The sequence below is a fragment of the Schistocerca nitens genome, chromosome 6, assembly GCF_023898315.1.
Source record: "Schistocerca nitens isolate TAMUIC-IGC-003100 chromosome 6, iqSchNite1.1, whole genome shotgun sequence".
Lineage (NCBI taxonomy): Eukaryota > Metazoa > Arthropoda > Insecta > Orthoptera > Acrididae > Schistocerca > Schistocerca nitens.
In genome coordinates this window covers 657,542,443-657,550,940 of record NC_064619.1, presented here as the reverse complement: position 1 = coordinate 657,550,940, position 8,498 = coordinate 657,542,443, and positions in this window count along the sequence as shown.

Sequence of the window (8,498 nt, the reverse complement as noted above, 5' to 3'; positions counted from 1 at the left end):
GCGCGTGAACAAAACATGTAGGTGAAGTGCAAAGCAGGGAACTAGAGATTATAGTTTGGCAGGTGAAGCATTGCGTTATGATCCCGATAAGGAGTACAACAAACGCAAACGCGTTGTCATTGACAAAATGGATCAAGTGTGTCACTTCAGCAGTTCCAAGAAATTCTGTAAACACCACGCATACGCTGCGTTTGTGGAAACATTCGAAGAGCACAAATGGAAATACCTCCATCAACATCATTCATTTCATGACTGGAGGAACTCCAGAATCAAAATATTTTCTACGAAATATGAGAGCGTACAGTGCATGCTTTGAAATGATCTCATTTGGTGGTATATGCATGAGCAGTGAAGAACATCAATTAAGTCCTGTATTTTCGATTGAAGGCCAGTTCTATCATTGTTAGCATTGCCAAACGAATTTTATAAATTTTTGTAAGTGTATTTCATCAGCGACGTACAAACGTGAGTCGATCACCGTTGTCCAAATATAAGTGGATTGAGACGGGAAATCACTAAAGAACTCCAGATTTTATACAAGTGCAGTCAGTTGGTTTACATATTCAGACAGCAGTGGATCAGATGGTACCCAAATGAGTATCAGTTAGGGCACTGTTGAATACTTAAGTGGATGTAAGAGTACTTAAGAGCATTTTCAAGCATTCGAGAGTATTTTTGAACGTGAAATTTTAACACATTTGCGATTATTTTGAATACCCACTTTCAAGATGTTCTCGAGGGTCCTGGAATAGTTTCAGTGAATGGGAGACTGATTACCTTAGCTGTTTGGTCTCCTTAAATGCTCAATCTGCATTGGGGCACGTATCTACAAGAAGGGGAGCAGCAGTATAGCACAAAATCTGAAAAACGAAGATGAAGCGAAGCGGGTCTATTTCAGCAAGTACAGGTATAAATATCTGTGGCTTTGAGAAAAAACTAATACTTCTAAAATTGAACTTGGCCCAAATCCGATGGAATTCCTGTGTTCTTTTCTTTTTCCTAGTGCTTATCCCCTCCAGTACGGGGTCTGCTTTTTAAGGATTTGGCGTATTTTATTTTATTATTTAACTTGGTGGCCGACTGCCTTCCTGATGCCACAGACGTCACGGTAACTCGAGGGTGGTAAATCGTTCGCCAATCGTCCATACTTTGCTCTCTATGTTTTCATTTTTTAACTTTTTGTATATCGTAATCTATGAGGCAAAGTTTGGGGCCAGCCAAGCATTTGCCTAAACGAGAGTGGAAAACAGCCGTAGAACCACACTGAGGCTGACCAGTGTTCCAGCCAGAGTCGTTAATCAAGCTCGTGGATTCGATCCGAATCTGACTCACCTCCCTGTTTCGCAAGTTAGCGCACTGCGCGTTACGCTATACGAACAGGTGACGGAGCTCTGTTAGATTCCGTAAAAAAAAAAAAAAAAAAAAAAAATTGCTGCTAAGTTAGCCCCTCTTTTAACCATAATACACCGCAGATCCCTCGAACAAAAATGTGTTCCCAGTAACTGGAAGAAAGCACAGATTACTCCCCCCTACCCTCATGGATAGCCGCGCGTATTAACGCGATTTTCTCTGGAACAGAGAGGTTCAAATGGTTCTGAGCACTATGCGACTCAACATCTGAGGTCATCAGTCCCCTAGAACTTATAACTACTTAAACCTAACGAACCTAAGGACTTCACACACATCCATGCCCGAGCCAGGATTCGAACCTGCGACAGTAGCAGTCGCGCGGTTCCGGACTGAAGCTCCTAGAACCGCTCGGCCACTGCGGCCGGCAACAGAGAGGTATGCTGGTACTGGATTGTAACTGCCCGGCGGATTAACGACGGTGGGTCTGTGTGACGGACAGCCTGGATGTGGTTTTTAGGCAGTTTCACACATCCCACTGGGTGACTACCGGGCTGTTTGTCGCATTCAGCCTCAGATACACATTACTCAAACATTTAGCACACTTTCTCACAAAGGCACAATGAATTTACTCTAAACTTATACGCAGGAGATTGGGTACACTGCTTCTCTTCTGTGGAGTGAATGGGAGACTGATTACCTTAGCTGTTTGGTCTCCTTAAATGCTCAATCTGCATTGGGGCACGTATCTACAAGAAGGGGAGCAGCAGTATAGCACAAAATCTTTGACATCCATGAATTGTAGCATATTAGAACATGTTCTGAGCTCAAGCATAGTGAGGTATCTCGAACAGGTAACCTTAGTCATGCTAACTAGTATTGATTCTGAAAACATCGGTCATGCAGCACCCGGCTCGCATTTTCCACGCATGACATCCTGAAAGCCAGTTCAAAGCAGTCAGTTAGATGCTGTGTTAATTGAATTCAGAAAAGCATTTGGCTGAAAACCAAAACAATGCTCATTAACGACAGTAAGTTCTTACCAACTTGGTGGGGAGGACCACATGTGTTATCTTGGATGGGCAGTTATTGACAGATGTAGACGAAATCCCTGCATGCCTCAGGGAAGAGTGTTGGTGTAGTATCTTAGATCAATCACACCCTCACCAGCATCTCACAGCCGAACACAGAAACGCACGTTTCCAACGGACGCCAATAGTGGTCGCGCAGGGGCCCAGCAGATTCAATGATGCGCACCTGCTGAGCCAGACCTTTGGTGGCTCCGACTCTTGAATGCCCTCTCCCACCGAAACATAGGATGGCCGGTGGCTATATGCCCAGTCTGGAGTAATAATTGGAGTTTATTGCTGTTTGTCCTTTCGTAAAGTTTCTTGTCAATGCTTGGAGAAAGCTACATTTTAGTAAAACTTGTGCAGTGTTCACATGTTCGCTAATAGTTTCTGCTCCTGTCCAACTTCCCTACGAAGACAGCTGCTGCACCACTCTTTAACTCAACTCTCCTTACCATTGTGTATGGGACATTAATGAATTGACAGATAATAATAGTTTATAATGTACCCCATTAATTCCTGTCAGTTTAATCATCAGATTACGCGAGTAGAGACCTGAATGGATCAGAAACGGGGTATTGGTTCCCAGCCAAGCTGAATCGAAATGGGGAAGGTGTGCAAATTACTGTTGTAAATTATAATAGTCACTCCCACAATTTACTAACGTCAAAACTGTAATGGATTAATTAATACATATTATAAAAATGGATGTATGTACGAGGGTTGGAACTTCAATAGTAGAAACTATTTATTTACAGCTCGTACAAAATATATACGTGTTTCAAAGTTTTACTGACCTACAAAGTAGACACCAGCATTGTGTATAACCCGTTGCCAGCGATGTGGAAGTCGTAGGATACTCTTAGCAGTGCCAGTTGTGTTGACAGTTCGAGCGGCGCGGTCTATGGCCCGACGAATTCGTAGCAGTTCTGAAGCCAATGCCGTGAAGTGTTTCCTTCAGTTTAGAAATCGAGTTGAACATACGAGCGCTTAAGTCAGGGGAGTGCAGTAGGTGGTAAAGCACTTAGCAGCCCCATCAGTCAAACAAATCAGTAACATCTTGCACTGTTCGTGCTTGAGCATTGTCCTGCAAAATGATGGTCAGGTTCAGCAGAAAGTGTCATCGCTGCTGTCTCTATGCTGTTCATTTTTGGAACACGACCTACGACCGCGTACTTGTCAAAAGTGTAATGGTGGGAGTTGAAAATGCTGTATAGCCCACGAAGCGCAAATACCCGTACTTTAGTCATCCAGTACTTGATGACGAGAGTACTTAGAGACTTGCAATAAACTTTACACATGATTTCCAATCTTAACGAAACTTTTATTGCTATCTACCCCCACAAAGTGATGAAAGGAAAACAGTTTATCGCTTGCTACACTTTCACTGTCCACACAGTAAAACTGCCGCATGAAGCATGACGTTTTAATTTATTACTTCATTAATTCTAAATACGAACTGTATTCGCGACACATGTTGCAGACGGTATTCACATATACCACTGAATGTACTAGAAACATGACACGTATTTGAGGAAATGTAACGTCATAAACAGTGAGATGCAACACATTTCGCAAACAGTAGCCGTGTGTACCACTGCTTACACCTGCCAAATCATACATTGTGCAGCTCGTAATTCAGGAAATACAACGTCATAAACATTGAGCTGCGTGAAAATGAAACTGCAGGCCGAAATTCGCTGGAGATGCAGGTGAAATATATGTACCGATGCGTGTGAAATATTTAAATGTAAGTGAAATACATTTTACATGAGCCTACTCTCGCAAAGTCATGGGTAAAAAGCTCATCCTAAATCCCTGGAAAGACTGCAACCAAATTTAATACACATATTGGTTAGAATATGGAAAGAAATAGTGGGGATGGGGGTTAAGGACTAACAATCTCTTGATGCGTTTGGGGTGATAACGTGGTGAGACAAGGGTAAGGAGGAGATAGAAAGCGAGGGGAATGAGGAATGGGCGCAGACAACTGGAGGAGGAAATGGGGAAAAGGATAGAGAGAGGAAGGACGGGGCGACGAACAGACAGAGGCGAAGAAGAAATGGATAGAGAAAGAGGAGGGGATGGACGGATGGTCTGCGGATTTGAAAGCGTACGAAAATTGGCGTAGAACGGGTAACACTCGCCGTCGTTGTTCCTCGGTCAGGCTAGACGCTATTGGCAATTTGATAGTAGGTTTCTCCACTTCGTTGTCTGTAGCGGTTGGGGTGCACGATTCTTCGTCGGTGGCACTGAGCTACCTATCTTGAACTGGTTCGGCTGTTTCTGCACACATTTTTAGGATTGAGTTTTGGCAGTTAGTGACAATTATTGATCCAATATTCTCCATGACCATACGCAATGGTTATGATCGTCGCTGGTATGTAGATTTGTTTTGTGAGCCCGAGTAGTTTTCTGCAATCGACAAATGCTTCACAGTTTTACTGAACATCTAGACTGATGACTGGAACTCCTCTCGTTGATGACAGTGGAATGACGACGTCTTCAATAGCAAGCAACCGACCACTGCAATCTTTGTTATTTGAGCTTGTTCGTAAGTCTGAAGCTCTGATCATCCAGTCTATAACGCCCAGGAGGAGGAGTTCCATCCGAGAATAACATTACGACTATTTTCAATTAAAATGATAAATTCGAATGGCTGCGTTCAATCATCAATAGTTATTCTTGCAACACATGGCCCTGTCGGCTGGAAGTGTTTCCCATTTGCGACCTTTAGCACAATCGCTTTCATACTGCGGGAAGACAATCTTCCTTAGCTGGCGACGATAAGCATTCGACACAAGAAAAAGCAGCCACTGAACTGACTAATGCCCGGACAGGTTGGCCGTCGATGTGATTTCCTGACGTCCTGGAAAATGTCGTCCATAGATGATTTTCATCTGTGTTGGCCCCAGCTCCACAGGTGACCATCTTGTTTAGTTTTCCTAAATTGAGTGGGTAGACGGGCGGACGGGGAATGGCTACGGCGTCTTGGGGAGCGACCTCGTCTGGGATTTGTCCCACCTCTGCGCTGAACTAGCCGAGCGGTCTAAGGCGCTAAGGCGCTGCAGTCATGGACTGTGCGGCTGGTCCCGGCGGAGGTTCGAGTCCTCCCTCGGGCATGGGTGTGTGTGTGTTTGTCCTTAGGATAATTTACGTTAAGTAGCGTGTAAGCTTAGGGACTGATGACCTTAGCAGTTAAGTCCCATAAGATTTCACACACATTTTTTGTCCCAGCTCTCGAGCTTCTGTTCGTTGTTTTTGAACCACTACTGGGCTGTGCCGTCCACATAAAAGTACACATCTGTCAAATACTTCAGGGTATCTCAGTTTATGTATGTGGCAACTTGGTCAAATCCTTCCACACATTTCTTCGGGCCCGTACTATCATTTCCGGAAAACACTGATGGATGCTTGACGTGCAGTTGACTTACTGCTGTTTTGGATTCCATTGGTCTCCTGAATACCCAGACCTTTGTATCGAAGTACTGCTTTTATCCCGTTTCTGTCTCTATAGCCGACTGCTTTTACGTCGTCTAATTGAATTTTTGAAAGACCCGGAGTCTCCACCTGACAGTCGTGCCGTAAGCAGTACCTAGTCGAAATACGAAAGTAGGATTGTCACTGAAGTAACACTTAACACTGAAAGTACTTTTAAGTGTCGCAGTAACACGTAATTCTGCACTTATACATTTGTCAAAATTTTACTTCACAATTTTGTTGATTTTTACAGCAAGTTATTAACAATTAAATCGTTTTGTTTATCTGGCGTTCTTAAGATGAGACGGCTGTGCTTTTAAGTGTCGTGTTTAGATCAAATGGGCAACGTGATTAGTTTTTGCGTAACGTGTTCAAAAGTAATTTCCTCTCATTACCCACGTACACAGAAAATATTATCTTCCTAATGCTAACGGAAGCCGGTGGCTCTAAGGGGCTAGAGGATATTAAAAATCTCGCGCTGTAGCTTAGGCGGCTTTTGTAGGCCAGTTTGATGCCGATACGATAGACCGCTAGTGTCTTGTACCAAACTGTTCAGCTCGACTTCACTTACACAACTCTGGCACGTTTAAGCTGTTATCCAGAATGAAATTTTCCCTCTGCAGTGGTGGTGGGGTTCATATAAAACTGCCTGGCAGATTTTTTTTCTGAAAATATCCCTCAGGCTGTGGCTAACCCATGTCTGCGCAAAATCCTTTCTTCGAGGAGTGTGCAAGGTTCGCAGGCGAGCTGTGAACCTTCGAAGGTAGGACAGGGGGTACTGGAAGAATTACAGCTGTCATGACGAATCGGAAGTTAAGCTTTGGTAGCTCAGACTGCAGAGCACTTTCCTGCGAAAGGTAAAGGTCCCGAGTTCGAGTCTCGGTCCAGTACACCGTTTTACTCTGTCAGAAAGTTTCAAACTACTATCGTTTGCACCCTGTATGTTATTTAGGAGGAACCGAATATGCTCTAGGATCCTGCGGTAGCCGCACCTTAGCGAGATTGGTCGTAATTCCGTGCTTCCGACCTATTTCCGTTTTCGTAAACGGGGGTATCCAGCGCTCTTTTGCATGCACACGGGACTACATGCTGCGCAACCAATTCTCGATAAATACGAGTTGGGGAAGGTACTATTTCCGTGGCGTATTCAGTGTAAATTTCGCCAGGGCCTGGTGCCTTATAGGACATTCTTGACATCGCAAGCAAACAATGGGCATACGACCGATATGACTACAATACTATGCAGCGAACACGTTTATTTTTGACGCTCGCTGATATTCTAATCTTCTGAAGATGGGCACTAGTTTCCCGTAACCGGTAAAAAGAAATAAACTTATATGTATGAGGTGACTTTTATTTCGGACATGTCCGAAAGAATAGACACCATTTTGATCCAGCAGCCACTGTGGATTAAGGCACAAAGGAATTACAGACATTGGCTGGGAGTGGGCATTGATTTATATCAACGGAGATGGTTAAAAATTTTGTGCTGGACTGGGGTTCGACCTGGGTCTCCTGCTTACTATTTTTTGTTGGTCTCATTTTGTTCGTCATTGTTCGTTCTATTTGTTCGGGGCGGGCGTCCCATGACGTTTGTTCAAGTTCATCATCTTTCCACTAACTCAGTTTTTTTACTACAGAGGGCGGCTAACCCTCTGACCGAACACACTGAGCTACCGTGCCGGCATATTAGGCAGATGCACTGACCGCTGCGTCATCCGGGCACAGTGATCATCACAACTGCACAGACTACCCTAGCACGCCTCCCGCCAGACCCAAATTCTTAGCGTATCCACACGCTATGAACGTAATGCCCCTTGCCCATTATCCTTGCCCTAAGTCCACAAGGCGCAGTGGTCTACGCATCTGCCTAGTAGATACGCCATCGATTCACTTGTGGCGGCCATCTCATTAACTGGAAATGGGTGCAGCAGAGGCTGGGCCTGATTACCCGCAGCAGCCCAGCCAGCCACTGCACAGACATCCTGCTATGGCCGGACGCGAAACATTTTCCCGCTACCAAGGACAACATCGTGATGTGGATGTTAGGACAGTTTGTGACATATATCATCATCCACAATAGTGAAGATAATCTCATTAGTTTCGAGGCTTACATGAGAACGGCACGCTGGAAGATGAAACGTTACCCAAATTTCAGGAAGATGTTTGCTAACATGTTAGACATAATTTTTGAAAAACAAGGCGTAGGGTAATTCTCGATGCCGGTAAGGACACAAATCACATGCAAGACTATGTAGTGAACAAAATACACAACGAATAAGGGGTTATACCAGTTCCTAGGACTACTCCCGAATTCTCAATGGTGTTATTAACTTCATTATGACGTTTTCATTAATTTATGTTCCTGTGCATCCCTTGTTATCCGTTTGTGTGCTCCAAATGACTTTGAGTTTGGTCGGTTATGAATCAAATGACAGAACTGTCATTCCAGTTAAGACAATCAATTATATATATGTTTGCGTTTCGGATCTATGTCTCTGTCTGGACTGAAGAGGCTATTGTCAGTTTACTATTTATGTTCTATTTTGTAAGCTTACAAATGGCACTATATTGAAATGTGTTCTTCAGTCTATTGTAGGA